General features: G+C 45.1%; 1 long non-coding RNA gene across 3 annotated transcripts in view; it reads left to right on the top strand.

Moving 5' to 3' along the window:
• The first annotated feature begins 429 nt into the window (after window positions 1–429).
• Window positions 430–20,190, top strand: part of LOC113242051 (uncharacterized) — a 44,480-nt gene continuing 24,719 nt past the window's right edge. For 2 of the 3 annotated variants that reach the window (XR_008957137.1, XR_008957136.1), the window contains exons 1-4: window positions 430–542; window positions 2,323–2,451; window positions 6,456–6,639; window positions 12,848–13,005. This is a non-coding gene — a long non-coding RNA (uncharacterized LOC113242051). The remainder of the gene's footprint in view (window positions 543–2,322; window positions 2,452–6,455; window positions 6,640–12,847; window positions 13,006–20,190) is intronic. The other variant, XR_007189956.2, reaches the window with a different exon arrangement.

Here is a 20,190-nt window from a genome sequence, read left to right as displayed (position 1 = left end):
ATAAATCTTAAAAAAAAAAGAAAGAAAACTGGGACTTATCTGAGATTACCAAATATACGGTAAGAGCTGTTGATAAATATTTATCTAATAAATGTTTGCATGTGAAACAGAATTTGGTCTAAGACTTGGTTTCATTATAGTTGGTAGTGAGACAATGTACAAGGGTCAATTTACTACAGGTGTTTACAGGTGCTGAGAATCCCTTACAAGGACAAATATTTATATTAGTGACCAAATGGGGAAATGGGCTCCATATCAGGTATAAGGTCTTAGTTTCCTGGGATCTGAGTGGTGGGCTTCTCTTCATCTGCTTATTTTATTTTATTATTTTATTTTTAAAGATTGTATTTATTTATGTGACAGAGAGACAGCCAGCGAGAGAGGGAACACAGCAAGGGAGTGGGAGAGGAAGAAGCAGGCTCCCAGCAGAGGAGCCTGATGTGGGGCTCGATCCCGGAACGCCGGTATCACGCCCTGAGCCGAAGGCAGACGCTTAAGGACTGCGCCACCCAGGCGCCCCGCATCTGCTCATTTTAAATGAGGTTGTCTTTTCAACTAAACACTTATTTACGTTTTTCTTTCCTTTAGAGTAGAGATTCCCAATATGTGTGCCCCAGAACATTTCTCAAGAATTGGGTTCTATGTTTAAATAAATTTGGGAAACAGCTAAATGCATATTTAAGATTGCACTGGAGATTCAGAATGCGTATCAACATCACGTTAAAGATATAGAGAAGTCTACGAAAGAACATTGTTTAAATTTACGTAATCCAGCATTACCTACTGGACCACAGATCTTTTTTCGTTTTTGTTATGCTTGTTAATATCCCAGGGAATTGTTGTCCCAGGGAACATACTATCTAACGTGTGTTTCTAGAAGGATATTTACACCTGTGATTAGATTTGCTCCTTTTTTTCTTCACATAACAGAGAGATTTCTCTCTTCTGTTATTCACACATGCAGGCACATTTGAGGAAGGACGGACAGTTTTACATCTAAGGTGAACCAAATAATTACATATCATTCTAAATTAACTATATATTACCTAATTATATATCATCTTCTCAGAGGTGGTGGTTTATTGTGAGTGGCGAAGAACTTGCTTGGGAGTAGCAAAGTGTTTGATGTATTGGGACCCAGGCAGATATCCTGCAGAGCATACTGGAAAGGCTTTTCGGGGCCCTTTTAGTCATGACTGTCAAATGGTCATTCCGTGCTCTGTTCAATTGCACCCTTTCCTTGTTTGACTTTAAATGCTTGTTCTTTTAAATACCCATTATTTCCTAAAATTGAAATGAAATGAAACAAAAAGTTACAAAATGAAAATGGTACGAACCAGACATTTCTGGACACAAGTCAAAAACACCAATGAAGGAACATAATGAAGGAAAAAAAAAACAATAAGGGACACCGTATGACAGTTAGGAGCAGGCACTCAGAACTGTCACCCAAAACGGGCCACTCGTTCAATTAGTCAAATTCTGAGCAGGCACAGAGGAGTTGGGTTGCAAGTGAGAAATGTGCTCCAAGGGAGAACAGACAAAGAATAGCCATTTTTATTTATTTATTTATTTATTTATTTATTTATTTATTTTAAAGATTTTATTTATTTATGTGACAGAGAGACAGCCAGCGAGAGAGGGAACACAGCAGGGGAGTGGGAGAGGAAGAAGCAGGCTCCCAGCGGAGGAGCCTGATGTGGGACTCGATCCCAGAATGCCGGGATCATGCCCTGAGTCGAAGGCAGATGCTTTAATGACTGCGCTACCCAGGCGCCCCAAGAATAGCCATTTTTAAACAATGCTAACTTAGCTAATTGCTAAGGCTAATATAAACCAGAGGAGAGGTGGGGCCCTTTCAGGGTGGTTTGGTGCTGGATTTTCCCTCATTGGTGTGTGTCACTTTAATGGACCAAGACCTTAACCACACCCCAAACAAACTCCAAAATCCTGATCGAGGGTCTCCTGTGATAGGACAATATGAAGAACAGCAAGTGAAAGAACATTCTTCTCCAGGATCATGTTGAAAAAATGTATATATGCATATGTGTGTGTATTATAAGTGTTACTATATGTATCATGATTACGGAGTTTCTGGGGGGTAGGGGAACTCCCACTTCTCTCCCAGTCTCCTCATGTAAATAAGTGTGTTATCATAGTCCTCCAGCCAGAGTCCTCACAGTCCATACCACTGAGAGCTCTCACTGGGGATTTTAATGTCCATAGATAAATCTCTTAAGGAGTGCATGCTCCTAAGGAGTAAATACTCTGTTTTTCTGTGTCACTAATCAGAGATTTAATACCATAATTATATATTTGCAGGCTCTTGGTTCACTGACATGTTTTGGGGATTCAGAAGAGAATTTCTGTGTGATTTCATGCCTTAGGCATGCCAACCACATGGGCGTGATGGAGGCCATGGAAATGGAAGATTCTGTTCGGCTTGGGATGGTGAGGATTGAATGACTTCCTCCACTTTCTCTGTGGTAACCAGTTGCTTTATATAAGAAACGCTATTAACCTCAAATAAGGAAAGATTTGATGATACCTTCGACTTCAGACACAGTTAGGAATGATTTACCAGGCTGAATTATTTAATAATTACTTGACATTTATGAATATGTGGCCATCTCTTTATTGATCAGGGTCATAAGGTAAGGACTTTCCTAGATCATGGATTAACCAAATTTTTTTAAATCAGTAAGATTTGAAAGTACACTGTGGCCTCTTAGGAATTACTTGCATTCATGATTAAATTGCTACCTATGCTGTATGGGATTATGAACCTAAATCTGGAAATCAGCCACCAGTAAACCGTAGTAACATTGATTAATTTAGACTAGGGAGAAGGGAAGAAGTCAAAGCCCTAACAATTCATGTAAGTTTAAAAAATTGAATCTTTGAATTGGAGGTTCACATTATTGGATTAGAGAGTCTATTAAAAATCATCTAGTTAGGGGACGCCTGGGTGGCTCAGTGGGTTCAGGGTCTGACTCTTGATTTCAACTCAGGTCATGATCTTGGGGTCATGAAATTGAGCCCCGTGTTGGGGCTGAGCAAGGAGCCTTCTTAAGATTCTCTTTCCTCCCTCTGCACTTTCCCACTGTGCTCTCTCTCTTAAAAAAAAAAAAAAATCATCTAGTTAGTACAATTAACATGGATAACTTCTGTCACTGCCCAAACCCCCAAGATATCTTAAAAACTATCATCAATGGTGAAGAATCTATTCATGTCCGTTTGTGGGTATGTATACAGATGTGTGTGTTTAGACCGACATAGTAGTTGTCAGTGCCGTCCACCCCTATTTCCAAGTTGTTTTCTTTTAGGCAAATGGTAGGATAGAATTTCTATGTTCTTTTGAAGGCAGCCATGGTCATAGGACTTAATGTGGCCGATAAAATGTGATTGGAAATGACGTGTGTCCCTTCCAGACAGAAGGCCGTGGGAGCCAGTGCATAATTTTCCACCTTTCCTTCCCGCAGCCTGAGTAACATTTGATTGTATAACCTCTAGGGGAATGGCTCCTGGAGTCTGGCTAACACCGAGCTTCCCATGATCCATGGTGATGATTTCCCTAAGTGAGAAAAAACCCTCATGGTTCTAAGTCTTTAAGATTTCATGGTTGTTGACTAACATGGCAACGCAATGTAACGTAGACCATCCTAACTAATAGAAATGATAACAGCAACTCCAGAGTTGGCCATTGGCCATTCTCTTTAAGAGCTGGAAGAGTCTTATGAAGAGAAATTATAGATAGCATTATATGTTATCATTATAAATTTATTTATTTATTTATTTATGCCAGAAGGATCAAATAGGTAATTGTTCTAAAGTTTGCAAAAAGAAGTACCGAAAAGGTGAACAAGATACTAATAAAATGGATACCTACAGGGAATGGGGGGGGGAGTGAGGAAGGTAGGAGTGGAGGCAAGACCACTATGTGTATATGTAAATCTATAAATTTGTAATCATGTAAGTGCATTATTTTTTCAATATATATATATATTTTATATAAAAATATAAAAACTGAACCATACTAACTTGAAGAAAATGAACCAGGATGTTGGATCATGTGGGGAAATAGTTTCTATACTTAGAAACAGAGAAACTGAAAAGGAAAATATGAATAGATTCGACGACATATGAGTTAAAGATTCTGAATGTGAAATGACACCATGAACCAAGTCAAAATTAAATGATGGTGAAAATTTTTGTAAGATACCTATGACCAAGGAGATATTAATATGCCTTTGTAATCTTTTTAACTCCAAGAAAACCATGAATATTCCAGCAGAAAAGTAGGCAGGGGGACTTGGGGGCTCAGTCTGTTAAGCATTTGACTCTTGCTTTTGGCTCAGGTCATGGTCTCAGGGTCATGGGATCGAGACCTCTGTTAGGCTCTGTGCTCAGTGGGGAGTTTGCTCGACATTCTCTTCCTCTCCCTTTGCCTCTCCCCCAGCTCTCATGTATGCTCTCTCTCTCTCATATAAATAAATGAATCTTTAAAAAAAAGAAAAAGAAAAGTAGGCAGAAGACACAAAAGATAATTTACATATGAAAAAATACAAAGGGTCATTAAATCAAAGGAAAGGAAAAGCCAATCTCACTAGTGACCAGATAAATAAAAATTAAGATGAGACAATTTTTGGTTTATCTATTTGGCAAAGATTAAGAAGAAAGCTAATAAACACGGTGTTGATGACACTGCGATAAAATGGACAGCTTTATAGTAAAAAATGAAAAAGCAGATGATAAAAATGTTTGTATCTTCTAATTAAAACAAATAGATGCATATATCTTTAGAGTAAAAAATCTGGACAGAAATACAGTGGAATGTTCACAGCAGTTACATCCTGTTGGCCATGCATAATCTATATTTTTTACTTTTGGTTTTAATGTGTTTTTCAAAATTTTTACAACGTGCGCTATTTTTTATCAAGAGGAAGTGTCATTTTTTTTTTTAAGATTTTATTTATTTATTTGACAGAGACAGAGACAGCCAGCGAGAGAGGGAACACAAGCAGGGGGAGTGGGAGAGGAAGAAGCAGGCTCCTAGCGGAGGAGCCTGATGTGGGGCTCGATCCCATCACGCCGGGATCACGCCCTGAGCCGAAGGCAGACGCTTAACCGCTGTGCCACCCAGGCGCCCCGGAAGTGTCATTTTTTTTAAAGCATGTGAGATAAGAATCTAAAGTCCTTCTGAGTCCAGGTTTCCTCTTACTTTTCCATAAAAATCTCCTCTTTGTCATCAAATTCTACTGAAGTATTATATCCCGAGTCTATTGTCATTAAAGGTAACTTTTAAATGGTTTTTTTAACAATTATTTTATAAAGTTACAATTTCTAATTATAAAGTTAGTTATAATCAGGTAGCAGAAATGTTTTCCCTGTTTTCTTTGCAGGGAATAATGTATAATTTTACCTGCACTATGAATCATTAGGTGTGGACTGAATACCTGACCAGTTGGACCTGTAAACAAATAATAAAAAAAAAAAACCCAAAACTTTGGGATACAATTCCTTTGTCAGTAGCTAGTGCTTTCAGATCTTGTTATTTGAATTTCTGATCATTTACTGCTCCTTAAAAAACCCACAGGGGGCTCTCAGGGTGTCTTTTTATCTCAAGCAGGATGCGGGCCGTTGCTCAGGTTTACTCATGCTTGGCTGAAGGGGTCAGTTCCCTGCACTTCCCAGAGTATCCATTAGGCACTCAACAAACGTGAGCAGAATGGAGTAGAAGGGAGTCTTGCTCTGGAAGAAGGAAGGGCGTCAGGTTGCTACAGAGGGGAGAGCCCTATGCTGACAGCCTGCATTCCAGCAATTTCCAGCTGAGGGCCCGGCATTGTCTTTCTGGTCCCTTCACCTGGATCACTGAGCAGATTGCATTTCACTTCAGTGGATTAAGGTGGGGAGTTGAGCTTGCTGGTTCCTCCTCGATCCTGTTCGGTTTCTGTCCCTCACACGCACCTGGGGAGGCATTGAACTCTGGTCCCATGAGGGAGGGGCTGTTTCCTGAGCCCGGAGTTTTGTGTGTCTGAGACTTGAGCCTGCAGGGACACACCTCCCAAGACCAGTCGGCTTTCCAGTGGAACATCCCTCGGCTCTGAAGTCCCACTCTCTCTGTTGGAGTACTCAGACAAATGCCCCTTACTACTCTGTTCCTCTTAAAAAGTCTGCCATTAAGAATTAAGCCAGTAATAACATAAAATTAAACTTTTATGGTGTTCTGCAGGATACTGAACTCTCAATTTACCCATATTTTATAATAATGGAGGGATTGACCCTGTCGTCTGTCTAAAACGAAGCAATAAATACCTCTGTGTTTTCCAGGAATTTTCTCTCCCAGGGACACAGGCATTTACGCACAAGGCTCTTCTGTGGCAGGAATGTCAGTGGGGCAGGGGCTGTGGTTCGGATAACGTCACTCTCCTTCTCTTACCACTCATCCCCACCAGAAACTCCTCTTCTGGTTGACCTGGGACTTGTTTGCTGATGAGTGGGTTTACATGTCACCCCGTCTGGAAGATTTCTATCTGCATTTAGTTCTGGGAGGCTGTGGCGTCCGTTCATTTTTGAGAGACTAAGGAGTTCTCGTGGGGGAAACGGCGGCCAGCGCTCTGATCATCTTAGAAGCTCAAGGTAAGGCTACCAGCAAAGTGGGGCTTAAAACAGTTGTTCCTTCAAGTGTGAACCACAGACCACCTGGATTGACATCACCTGTGGAACTTGTTAGAAAAAAAGCAAATTCCTGGGCCCCATCCCAGAATCTCCATTCCTGGGGAGTGGAGCTGTAGGATTTGCAATTTTAACCAGAGCCTTGGGAAATCATTGCACACACTAGCCTAGAGGCTGGGCGCCAAGTCTGGTTCTCTCCCTCCCAAGCTGGGACGCCTCTTATCATTGCGTGCTCTGTTTAGCCAAATGCTTTTTCCCTACTCCCTCTGGGAGTAGGCTGCAGGGGCCTGGCCACCCCTTGCATGCATTCTTTGAGTTTTTTTTTCATTCTGCAGATGTGTTTTGAGCACCTATTATGTTCTAGATCTTGGAAAATCTCAAGAAATCCAAAGATGGCACCCAAAGCTGCCTTTGGGGCCAGTAGCTGCAGTGAAACCGCATATTCTCATTTCCCTGTTCCCTGCCTTTTCTATCGCTCCTGTTGGAGGCTGTGTGCTAGGAAACCCTTTCGGAAAGCAGGGTCCTCGTCTAGTCCTCTCTCCTTGGTGGCAGAAACAGCAACAGCTGTCACAGCTGAGGGTTTTTGAATGATGGTGAGATGTGCTAAGAAGAGGGACCGGCGGGCTCGTATGGACTTGTTCATCTGTTTTTTGGCTTGGGTTCAGCACCCTGTATCCAGATTGAAATTTTCAATATCTCAACCGCCTGTCGCTGACAGCCACCAGTGTCTGCGCACACTTTGCTGATTCTTTCCCGTTTCACTTGGGATAAATCGTTGCAAGAAGAACTTGAGAGAGGTCTGTTGCTCTACACAAAAGAGGAGGAACACGGAGTAGTCCCTAGAGAAGTGAACAAGGGAAGTAAGTCGGTGACCATTCTTCATCTAGGGATGTTGAGACGTTTGGAATCCACGCCTCTACTCCACTTTTGTGTTCGTAGCGTCCATGGAGCATTCCTGAGTGCTTCACTCTGAATGCTCCCTACAACCCATTTTACTGATGAGGAAACTGAGGCAGAGAGAATTGGTCAAACTCACACAGAAAATGCCAGAGCCAGGATTCACACCCAGACACTTCAGCTCCAGCGTCTGACTCCTCATTGTTCCGCCATCTGCCCATCTCAGGGGACCCCACATTTCCCTTCATGTACTTTTAAGTGACTGACGGCCGTATCACTCCTTTTCGTTTCCTTCTGCCTGATTCTTGACCCATTGGGCCGAAGTCGACACACTGGAAGTCAGAAACCACTGAATTCTGCATGAAACCTTTCCAAGGAGTAGAGGCACTCCCAGAAGAAGGGGATCTTTGTCCTCTCTGGCTTGGTAACGAGCCAGAGGGGCCATGAGATTGGCAGGAACCATCGATAGATACATAAAAGAGACGCTTGTTCATTGGCTGAGCACCAGTGAAAGGGTGGGTGTGCTAGCACTGTCCACCCACGCTCCGAAGGCTCTAGAAGCAGAGGTGGGATTGAGGCCAGGAATAAAATGGGGGAGGAGCCCTCTTAAAGACAACAGTGGGTGACTGGGCAGCGGAGGGAAAGAGCACAGACCTGGAGCTCGGCGGACAGATTCAAACACAGCTGATTGCACTCAGCGTATGTGCACTCGCACGCAAGCTGCGTACGCCCCCGGCTCCTGAGTGTCACAGCTGCCTCCCCGCTCTGCGGTTGTATGTAACGGAGCAGCGTGAATCACATGTCTAATACAGGGCTATGCCCGCAGCAGGCTTTCAGTACTTGCTGGCTGTTGAGATCTCTTTCTCCCCTCCACCCGCCAACCCAGACTCCCTTTTTTCTTCTTAGATCAGGCTGCTGTGGAAGTACGCAAGCTTTCTAGAGTTTGGCCATTGGCACATGCTGTCCCAAGTATGGCGATGGCTGGGAAAAAGATCTTGAAGTGGATTATTTTGTGATTAGATATTTCTTGTCACATTTTAGTTTTCTGGAAAGAAGCCATCTATGGCTGGTAATCAATACAGTCAGCATGCTTTGCCTTTGTCCATGCTGTAGCTGTGGCTGGTGCTGAACGATGGGTTACAGTTATGGGCTGGGGTGGCTTGCTGGCTTTGCTATAGCCTGACCCTCCCTCACTAGGGGGCTGGCCACTCTTACCTCTGTCAATTTGGATAGTTTTGTGGCCTGGGTACTCTTGTTTCTGCAATATAAGGGGTTCTGATTAACGCCCCTCCAATGAGCGAGTTTGCCTTTTTATGAATAATCTCAACTTTCTGCTGTTTTGTCCATAGGTTAAACCTCGTGGGCCCATCCATCTCAATCTGCTTTTCTCCCTGGGGTTTGCCAACATCTTCATTGACAAGTCTTCTTCAGATTTCTTTCAGGGGTCTTTTGTTTTCTTTTCTACATTGCTAACTAGAATGTAAAATTAAATCTGAAGTGAACAAGCACGGATCCCAGGACAACCCACTAATCACCTCTTCTTTCCAGAGACTTGCCGAGAGTCTCACCTTTCCTTCATCATCTTTTGTTAGCATTCAACCCACGTGACTTGCTCCCTCTGCCCATTGGAAACATTTCAGCAATTAAAATTTCATGAATTGCTGTACAAAATGCCGGAACTCAAGTCCAAGAGTGCAGCGTCTGCTGCGTTTCTGTCCTCGTACAGTTACCCTTTCCAAAACGAAGAGTAAGTTGTCACGTTGTTGCATTCTTTATCCTTAAGCAAGGCTTTTTGCTTATTGCCTGGGAATTCTACCTCCTAGATAAATTTACAAATTACATTTTTACTTCTGACTATTTTTACTTTGCTAATTAGGACCTCCAGGTGCTGGTTAATTTCAGGGCAAATGTCTACTTTCAGTTTCCACTCCTTTCCACCTCCCTGCTGGCCAATAAATCCTGAGAAGTAATGAGACTTTTCCCTGATTTCTTACCCGGGTCTTTGAACATCCCAAACTATCCCCTTTGATTTGTAAATGTTCAGGTTGTCCAACACCTGCTTTTCGTGTTATTTTCCATCAGCTGTACTTGTGGAGTCTTTGAAGTGATACCATGGCATCCAATTTCTTTTACATAGAAAAGTCCTTATCTGGGAAAAGTGGTTTTTTAGCCAGAGCTGCACATTAGAATCTAGGGTGGAGCCTTTGAAAAATACAGATGCCCAGGCAGCCCCGCCCCACAAGGTATTCTGATTTAGTAGGTTTGGGGTGGGCTCTGGCTGTCTGTATGCTTTTTAAGGCTCCCGAATTTGTTCTAAGGGCACCCTTGTTGAGAGCCACACTCCCGAAGAAGTCCCAGGTCTGCACCAGCCTGATGGGCTCCAGCAGACCCCTGGGCCCGGGGCCACAGACATGCATCCTGGGCTCTGGCTTCTATTACCTTGCCCTGCCTGGGGGAGGGTCCATCTGAGCTGGAGCGCGTGGATGTGGGGAAGGTGAGGGGCAGACAGGAAAGGAGGGCTCTCTGGGTGGAGAGAAGAGCAGGAAGAAGGGCACAGAGGCACAGAAGTAACAGGTAACAGGCAGCAAATCCCAGTGACCTCGCTTCTGTAAGTATAAGCCAAGTCCTATCTTTCTTTTCTTCATTATGTCCAGGACAGACTCTTTAGAACCCAGAGCTTTTTGGAGCAACCAAGAATACATTCTGCTTTTCATTCTCTTTCTTAGAGGGGATTATGACACTGATAGCTTCTTCCACACATTTTGCCCAGAGGCCTGGCTCCTGCTACGGTGATCCCCTGGATCTTTGCACCAGGCTCTGGCCCCTCCCCTCCCCGGCCAAGGCAACCAACAACAGCAAACCACAGGTGGGACTCCTTATTCACGGGGGGTTTCTGTCAATGCCTATTTTCTTTTGTCTTTTAATTTATCTCTTTTAAATTTATTTTTGCTGAGATCTATAGATTTCCTTTACAAGATGAGAAAGGATAGGATAAGGAACAAGAGCATGTTTATATTTTAAACTTTCCCTAAATGTATTTGGATGGACATTATTACCTACATTTTATAAGCCATGAACATTGAGGCTTGAAAGAGGTTAGGTAACCTGCCCGCAGTCACAAGGTGGTAAGTGATGGAATGAGGGTGGAGAACCGGGTCCTTCTGGCCCCGAAGCCCTGCTTTTTCCTTGACACCGCTTCCGCCTGTCTGGGTGGAGGATTGGCGGGGGGCTGCGGAGGCATCCCTGGTGAAATTAAGCCTCATTTGCATTTTTAATCAGACACCAGTCTTCTGGCCTGTCTGGGCTTACCGGAGGATCTGGGGCCTATTTCAGGCAGCTGACAGCGGAGGTAGTGTCTGGGAGATGGATAATGAGGTTAGGCTGGGACGGTTACAACTTCGCCCCTTGTGCAGTTCTGCCCAGGGCTGCCCTGCACCCAGGGCTGACGCTCGCGCTGAGGCTTTGGCACTTCTCTGGCCTTTGAACATCTAACTCTCTCCAGTTCAGTCTTGTCTTCCCGCTTGGCAGCGGCGGAGGAGAAGGAAACAGGTGCAGCTCTGAAGATTTTCTTGAGTTGTTCCAGGTGAGCCTTTCCTCGGGAAGGTTCTGGCTGGTGTTTGCCTTTCTCAGCCCTCCTGGGGGCATCCACGGGACAGAGGAGCCCGCAGCACGGCCGGGTCTGACAGGGGCGTGCAGCTGGCCAGGTCTGGAGGACAGTTTCCTGACAAATCTGTGAGCTGCTAGTATATCATTTCCATGAGGGCAGAGTCGAGGTCTACGGATCTCTGGCACCTAGTGGAGTGCCTGACACAGAGCGTGGGCTTTCGAAAGAGTTGTTGAGTAAACACAGGTTTTCTGGTTTCACATGGACTTTTCTTCAGCTAATGATCGTACAGCAAAGAGATTTCCCTGGTTCTACAGACAGAGTGGAGAGGGCTTAAGCCCTCTGTACCACCCTTATTGATTACTGTTACTTTCCTTGTGTCATCATGCAGTCTCTTTGGGATCCCTTTGTCCCTTTCAGTTCTCTGACCCATTCCCCTTGGTATATTCTTTCTTTTTTCTTTTCTTCTTTTTCTTCTTTTTTAAATCTGTAATCTTTTTTTTAAATTTAATTTATTTACTTGACAGAGAGAGACAGCCAGCGAGAGAGGGAACACAGGCAGGGGGAGTGGGAGAGGAAGAAGCAGGCTCCTAGCAGAGAAGCCTGATGTGGGGCTCGATCCCAGAACGCCGGGATCACGCCCTGAGCCGAAGGCAGACGCTTAACCGCTGTGCCACCCAGGCGCCCCTTCTTTTTTTTTTTTTTTTATAAAGATTTTATGTATTTAACAGAAAGAGGCAGAGAGCACAAGCAGGCAGAGCGGCAGGCAGAGGCAGAGGGGGAAGTAGTCTCGCCTAGCAGGGAGCACGAAGCACGGAGCAGGGCTTGTCCCGGGACCCTGGGATCATGACCTGAGCGGAAGGCAGACGCTTAACCACTGAGCCACCCAGGCGTCCCACGCCTTGGTATGTTCTTGCCTTTCAGCCACATTACAGAGAAAAGCCAGGTGAGGAGGGAGGGAGGGACCATCCGCACACCTCCGTGACTTACCGAGAGCACCAAGTCGTGGGTCCCGTTTGCTCTGAGGGACTCCTCGCCCGTGGTCAGGCCAGGACCTCCTTGGCTGGAAAGCGCAGGGCAGCAGCGGGGCGTGGCGCTTCTCACTGAAGGGGGGGCGCAAAGAAGACCCACAAAGGGCTCATCTGCCCTTGGAGCGTGAACGGCGTCTCCTCCATCCTCGGCACAGACTGTCTTCCCCGAGTGTGGCCACGTGGTGGGGGATGGTGATTGAATCTGTCCCCGAAAAGCCTTCGAACTGCCCACCCAGGGGTTGAACTATTGTGGGGGTGGGGTAAGGAACCGGGCAAATGAGAATGCTTGCTTTTATTCAGACCTAGAAGCGTCAGGGGCTTGGCGGGGGACCTGCCTTGGTGTGGTTGGGCTCTGCTGGGAGTGAGAGCAGACGCTCGGGAAGGTTCGAACACGAAGCATAACTTTGCATCACCTTAGTTTATCTGCGTATAAAACCTGACTTTTAAAAAGCATTCCCTCCCCCATAGTATTAGGGCTGGGTTGCTCCTTCCTATTGCCTAGAAAGTCTTGGTGGTGTCATCTAAATGAGTTTCTTGTATTTGAGTTCTTTTCCTCTAATGCTTGTGAGGAAGGCCTGAGGATTTTAGGATTTTGAGGTGGGAATGACCAAGCAAATTCCTTCTCCCTGCTTTGTCACAGGAAGCCAAAGAAACCCGACGTCTTCAAGAGCGAAGTGGTTGACGGAGAAAAACCAACCAAAGCAAAGCAAATGAAGAGAGAGTGAAGGAAAGCAGACTAAAACCACGCATCTCCGAGACACTTAGCCACTGTGGAATGGAGTTCCAGACAGCCGAAAGGTACCTTCAAATCGTAAATTAATACTAAATTCCACTCTACACCAAGCTTGCCAAGAGGTCATTTATGCCATTCTTGAAATATCCAGTGCTGGAGATCTCACTGTATTTTATTTTATCTAAGAATCGGTCTGGCCGTGAGATAGAATTTTTACTTAAATGAAATTTGACTGTTTTCTTGGATTTTCCTCATACCTTCACCTCTGAGTCATCGAATTTCTCGTACACCGTATAGTTCTTTAAGTGATATGTTTGTGGGCCATTTATAGTTTTATAGTTCTGTATCCCTCTGTTTTCACTTAAGTTATATTGTGAATACTTTTCCCACATCACTACATATGTTTCAAAAATATGAATTGTCATGGCTGTGATGAATCCTAGGTCATTATTTTAGTTATCCCCTCTTACCGAACATTTAGGTGCTCTATAGTTTTTAAAACTATAATGCCACAGCAGTGAACTCAAAACTCTGATTTCACCTCTCATTATTTCCTTGGACTGTCTTGGATGTGAGACTCTGGGGTCAATGCGTGTGAATGTACTTTAGGATTTTTTTGCCTATTGTATTTCAGATCGTGTTCCAAGGAAATAGACTCCGAGCTAGAGATTTGTGTACAGGAAATTTACTAGGGAGTGCCCTCAACATCTGTGAGAGAGTGAGGGGAAGGGCTGGGCCGAGGAAGAAGTTGAGCTATGATGTATTACAACAATGACCTCAGCTGATCCTGGGGAGATCTGGAGTTTGGAGGTCCCTTTACAGTTGTCCCAAAATAAGGCGCAGGGGCTGAGCCTTTGGACCCTGGCCACTCATTGGCTGCAGGTGCCTCCTGCTGGGAGGGGGCAGGCATGACCTTGGGAGAGGTGTCTCCCTCGAGCCAAGGGCAATTCCTGGAGAAGGATTCAACTGTTAGCTTTCAGCAGCTAATGATGCTGGCAACTGGGGGAATGAATCCTCAGCACTGAAGCAGGGTATCAGGTAGTCTATCATAGCAGTCACTGAAGTCGCTCCTTGCAGCTCTTGGACCCCCATGTTTCTTATAAAAAAGTCATCGCATCTGGGAACAGATCCTCTAGAATTCTGGTCAACCTCGTTTCCTAGGGAAATGTACAAAAGGAAATTTAATGGGAGAAATTATAATGTTCATCAATGCACCTGTTCTCAGGGACTCCTGACACTCCATCAAATCCTTCCTGTACAACATTGTAGATTCACTTCCCCTTAGCTAGAAGTTCTGCTGGTCCGGGGGGTACCTGGTAGGTGACCCAGATCCTCATCCTTAAAGGAGATGTGCTCCTGGTCCTCATTCTCTTCTCAAGCCATGACTCCTGCTCTTACCATTTACCATTGCAGCTAGTTAGGGGATTATCAAGAGACATCCCAGAGGTCCTTCTCAATGCCAGACATAGTCTTTTCTATCCTCATTGTGCAAAAACAGCCCAACCTTCTTCTGATGACCATGGTCAGTTGCTCCTGCAAGAATGATGTCTTTCCTTGCCTGTTGATCTCTTGGCACAAGGGGTTTAAAGTGCCTGGGTAGCAGCCTTAGCTTAAAGTTTAGTGGGATTCCTGCAGTGCCCCTGGTGGAAGTATTTATGTTCTTGGAGCCAGAATCTCTGTATCCTCAGAGCCAGGAATTTACGGAGGACATATATTCCCTGGGTAGATCATTGGGTGGTATGGTTAGTGGAACTACCATACATTTATCTGGAACCATGTATTCCATATGGAGAGGACACAGTACCATATACGACTCATTGATTAAGGGGGCTCACTGAAGCCCGAAAGATGACACCCCATCCTTAAGCATAAACCATAATGTGCTTCAGCAGCACCCTCAAAAGGCTGTTCTTCACCCTAAAATCAAAAGCTTCTGGGTGGTACAGTATGTGACAAGACCAGTGGATCCCTTGATCACATGCTCATTACTGCTCCCCCTTGGTTTTAAGTGAGCTCCTTGGTATGATGGGCTAGTGTGGGGGATCCTGTTTAGTGAACTAAACATGAGGCAAGCCCTCAGATAGTGATGCTGGGTGAGGGTCTCTGGGCAGGAAAGGCAAATCCATACCCTGAGTATGTGTTGCTTTCATTCAAGGTAGATTGCTGACCCTCTCGTGTAGAAAAGGCTTCAGTGTAATTAGCTGGTCTCTTTGAAAAATGCTTCTGTATACCAGGGGTGCGGAATGAGCTCTGTTCCTATAGCTGGACATTCAGCAGCAACCGTAGATAGGTCAGCTTTTATTGCAAGCTGCGTTTAGGCATAGCCTCCATCCCTGCCACCGTGACTAGTCTGTTGCCGTGCCTGTTTGTACCAGCACTGGGGTGGCTAATGAGAGAGGCCGTCGGACATCAGCTGGCCAACGCGCTCTGTCTACTTGACTGTAAAGTGCCTTGTCCCTGGAGCATGCATTTGGTGGGATTAACATGGGATACAGAAATCTCTGCACTTCATGCCCGGTTCCATAGTCTTCTTCCCTAGACTGCCTTGTCCCTCATCTTTTAATCTTTCTCCTTTCAGGTCACCAACCAAGCAGCCAAGTTACTGACCGCTGCTTCTAAGTCTGTATGTATTTCACAGAGTGAGTGGCCGGGGGCATCTCCTGACGTCCGTTGGGAGGGTGTCCTCTCACCACTATCTCTCAGGGTCAGTCGTGAGCGGGACTGAGAACACTAGAGTCCATTTCTGGCTTGCATTTATCATGAGGCTGACGCATCTGTGAACAAAGTGTGGCTGTTTTTTTCCTCCTCCATCAGCCGGACATCAGAGGCCCCCATGGAGCCATAGGAACAGTAGTGAATGACTCTGTATCCATCAGTCTTCAAAGGGCTAGGACATTCTTTCTTCCTCAGTTTATGGTTACGTGAGTAGATGGCCGTAAGACCCTTTAGAGAAGACGGAGCTACTTGGCACCTCGTACGCTCACTGTGGCATTGCAGGAGCGTTCTGTTTGGGTAGCTGGCCTTTCCTGCAGTCAAAAGGTAGAAGATCTGAAAACTGGTTTAGCTCTGGAAACTGGGCAAGAGATCACAGCCTTTTATTAGGTGGTTGCTCTTAGCTTCTTGATCATCCAGTCCTGGTTTCTTTCAACAATACAGATTGAGAAATGTTTGCATTGACAACCCATCTTTCTTGCCCTTAGGGATTCCATGTTCTAATAACCAGTCCATAGCTCCCTCCCTGTCTGGATTCCCGGCTGCCCCTCCAGTTTTGCTGCTCAAGACAATTACTGCACTCATCTCGTTTCTGGTCCGTTAAGTGCTACTATTTGGCCTCTGTTATGTCTATTATTTCCTACCACCTCCATTGCTTTCAGGGGGCCCAGTGCTATAGCCGTACCCTGCTCTGGTCCGGCCGGCTGACAGAGGACAGTCACCGCTAAGCTGCACACTGCTGCTGCTGCTGCCCTGCCTGGTACCTTTCTCATCACTCTGGTGAGTGCAGTGTCCTCCTGGCCGCCTGCAGAGCGGAATCTGCTCCCTGGTTTTCCAGCTTCATTGTCCGCTCTGCCTCATGCCCACCTCTCTGAGCCTTAAATCTCTTCCTCCATAATATATCACGGTAGTCTGGCTTTTCTGTTTTAGTTATTGTGAACCATTGCTTTTACCTAGTTTGCATGAGCTGTTCTAGCAGAATGTTAACCCCATCAGTTCGGGTGGTCACCAGGGTTGACAAATCCTGTGTCAAAGACAGTGCTTTCATAGCCACGATCTCACCCTTATTCAAATTCGTGTTCCACCCTCCTCGATGCTGCTCTCTCAGGATCCAGTCCCAGCTAGAGTTGACTGACTTCTGCTCCCACACGTTGTCTGGGACCTGCAGCCCCTTTGGAATAGGGTCTCTTTCTTCTCATTGTAGATTTAGCCCTTTCCTGACCGGGTTAGGTTGTAGTTGACTCTCTGATGGCCAGGAGGAGAAATGGACTAGGTCCTGACAGAGACCATGTTATCTTGCCAGGCAGAGGCTCCTGCATCGTCTTCAAGTAAGAAACGAACATTAGCTTCAGCAGGAACGAGGCTCGGGTCAGTTGTGTATCTCTAAAAGAGAACTTCCCTTCTATGCCAGTTTCTCTCATTCATCATTGTCCTGTCTCTGGTTTTGATTCCCCCTTGCCTTCTTGGGGCAACTGGGTGGTTCAGTCCATTAAGCATCTGCCTTTGGCTCAGGTCAGGATCTCAGGGTCCTGGGATCGAGCCCCACATCAGGTTCCTGCTCAGCGGGGAGCCTGCTTCTTCCTCTCCCTCTGCTGCTCCCCCTGCTTGTGCTCTCGCTCTCTCTCTGTCAAATAAATAAAAATTTAAAAAAATGTTTGACTTCTCATTTCCTGGTGTATTATAGTGACTCTTCCTCCTCTAATTAAATTAGAGAGAACAGAAGTCTTCATCAACCCTTAACTTCTCCTCCAACAGGATAGCCTACTTTCATTTCTCTCTCTCTCACTCATTGTCTTTCTCTCACTCATTGTCTCTCTCTCTCTCTCTCTCTCTCTCACACACACACACACACACACACACACACACACACACAGTGTCCTGTAAAAACAAACAGCATATAGCCTAGCAAGCTGCTGGAGCAGTTTCTCAGTACCCATAGACTTTGCCTAGAGCCTTCTAGAGTGGAATGGCCATCCTTTGCAGCTCTCATTGGCACCACCCTCGGCTCATTGCCCTCGTGCAGTAGCAAGATACAATTTAGCTGCGCTGTCCACTCCGACCTTAAATTGCCACAAGGGCACCAATAAATCATTTTTTTTTCACGTTGCCTCCTTTCTTGCTTTATGCCCGCTACCTCCTTCCCTTAGGCCATGCATAGTTCTTTGGAAATTCTTGGAAAATAGCTGCCAGCAGTCTAGCTCCTCCAAAGTTATTGGTTTGTTGTCTATCCAGTAAATAGAAAACTTGGAAACATTTTAGAGAATTTCTCACCTTTCCTACCTTCCAGTCTCTGTAGCAAGGCCAAACTGGGATTCCACTCCAGAATCTGAACACAGGAAATAAGCTTAGGAACCACCTAGGCCTGATGGTTCCTGGGCATTCTTGGGATTGGAGAATGTTTCTGTCTGGCCAAAAATGCTCAGCTGGCTGCAGGCCTTGGAGGGCAAGGCAAGGACAGCTCTAAAGACAGAAGCAAAACTGTACCCTGTGTTCTGAGTCTGCCATTAAAACAAAACAGGAAAAGACACGCATCTTTCAGGTCCTGGGTTAAATTCTGTATAAAGATGAAATGCTGTAAAGGTCACACATTCATGAAGGAACTTTCTCCATGAGCTGCCAAACTTCTTGTGGTTGTCTTTCCATTGAGGAAGTTAAAAGTTCATTCTTTGGGATTTTTGGGTGGCCATTCAGCTCAACAATGCAAAAGCTTTGTTGCTTTTATGTTTGGCCTTGTGGCCTTTAACCCAAGACAAGGCAACTTTCTCCTCTGTCTGAGATCATATCACACCTGATTTGCCAAAATGTCAGGCGCTTTTCTCCCTGGGAAAATGTGATATTTGGTTTCCTCAAATTGTTTATGGGACACAAAAAATTAGGGAATCAGAAGACTGGCTTAACTCTACAACTTTTTTTTTTTTTTTTTAACACCCCAACACACTTTGAATAAATGTTTTTCTGGGAGAAGTAATCTATTTCTCTATTCACAAAAGACAAGCTATCAGAGAATAATTTACCAGGAAAGACAATAACATTTTAGGGTAAGGATGTTGGTTCTTTCCCGGTTAGAGGGCTTTCTATTCCCGTAAGGTTTTCAGCTAAGCCTTAGGAATCTGGAATGCAGTGGGATTGGCCCAAACCGTGGCAAGCCCTGATGAAAAATGTCTCCAGGGATCGCTCATCCTTATGTAAAGGAGGCAGAGCCATAGACCTATCAGTCTTCTCCCAAAGTCTTTGCTGATATCCAATGAGGGGGGAACCTGCTATGGTTGACTCGTGAAAAGCAAAGAAAACAACAGGGACCCCAAATCAATACTCTCTGCAAATCTTTACCAACAAGGGGTTCTTGAAGAAACAAAGAATGACTTTTCTACAGTTTGATAGAGTGAGTAAACAGGTAATTCTTGCCTATCCTTATTTGCCTAACTTGCTGATCAAGCTGCAGGTCTAGCCTACAAAGCCCCAAATCTCCAAGGGTTAGACTATGACCAGTGACTACTGATTGGCCACAGATGCTCACTAAAACTTAGGAAAAGGTATGACGGGGGAGATACGAGGCTTGAAAACTGTCTTTTGGTTCCTTTGCTTGGTTAATTTGAGCCTGTGAGGGCAGATGGACATTCTCATGAGAGGGACCCTGGAGATGTGTGTACTTGGCATCCTTCATGGATTCGCCCATCTGTCAGATGATCAATATTACTCCTTATTTTAATGTAGTGAATTCTGCTCATTAGCAGAGTTTGGGAAGGCCTACTGTGTGCAAAGTATTCTCCAGGCGTTGTGGAGCATACTGTGTGTTGAGTAAGGAATAGTTCTTGCTCTTAGGCAGTTGAAAGGTGTGTGTGTGTGTGTGTGTGTGTGTGTGTGTGTGTGTGTGTATGAGAGAGAGAGAAAGAGACAGAAATACAGAGACAGGGAGAGAGAGACAGAAGGAGACTGAGAAGGAGAGAAAATAAATTGCATAATTCCCTAGGGCATCAAATTTGTCTTCTGTCAGTGATACTGCAATGGATTGTTTAGTAGATGGGTTTTTGCAGGGACCTGATTTGTTCTTTGATCACAAAGCCAGTTGGGGATCGTGTGGAGTTTAGTGGAGATTAGACTTCAGAGTTCCTACTGGTTCTAAATGCCAAAGGCTTTGGAGCAACAGGTGAAGCTCAGCAAGAGTAAGACTCCCACGGCCCATCTCTGGTCCAGTCCAGGGAAGTGACTTCCACTAATGGCCAACTTGTCAGACTTTCTTTTATATTTCGGTTGTGCTGCAGATTTTGCCTTCCTGTGTGGCCCCAGCAAGATGGAGGAGACTATGCTTGGCTAGTGCTTGACACCAAAGCCTTTATTTGACTCCAGAAACAGTCAGTCTCTCCCTTCCCAACAGAATAGTTGGGCTTAGGAAATACTCTGATTGAAAGGGAGAATGTTATCGCTGACCTTAAAATGTGGACCCTTCTCTCTGGCTACTACCCCTTATCTGCCAACTCTCTTTTCTCCTTCTATACACACCCCACTTGCTCTTTTGCTCGTGAGTATGTGAATTCTCC

This window comes from Ursus arctos, unplaced genomic scaffold, assembly GCF_023065955.2.
Source record: "Ursus arctos isolate Adak ecotype North America unplaced genomic scaffold, UrsArc2.0 scaffold_36, whole genome shotgun sequence".
NCBI classification, from domain to species: domain Eukaryota; kingdom Metazoa; phylum Chordata; class Mammalia; order Carnivora; family Ursidae; genus Ursus; species Ursus arctos.
Note: the sequence above shows the minus strand (reverse complement) of the source record. Positions and strands in the feature narration are given on the sequence as shown.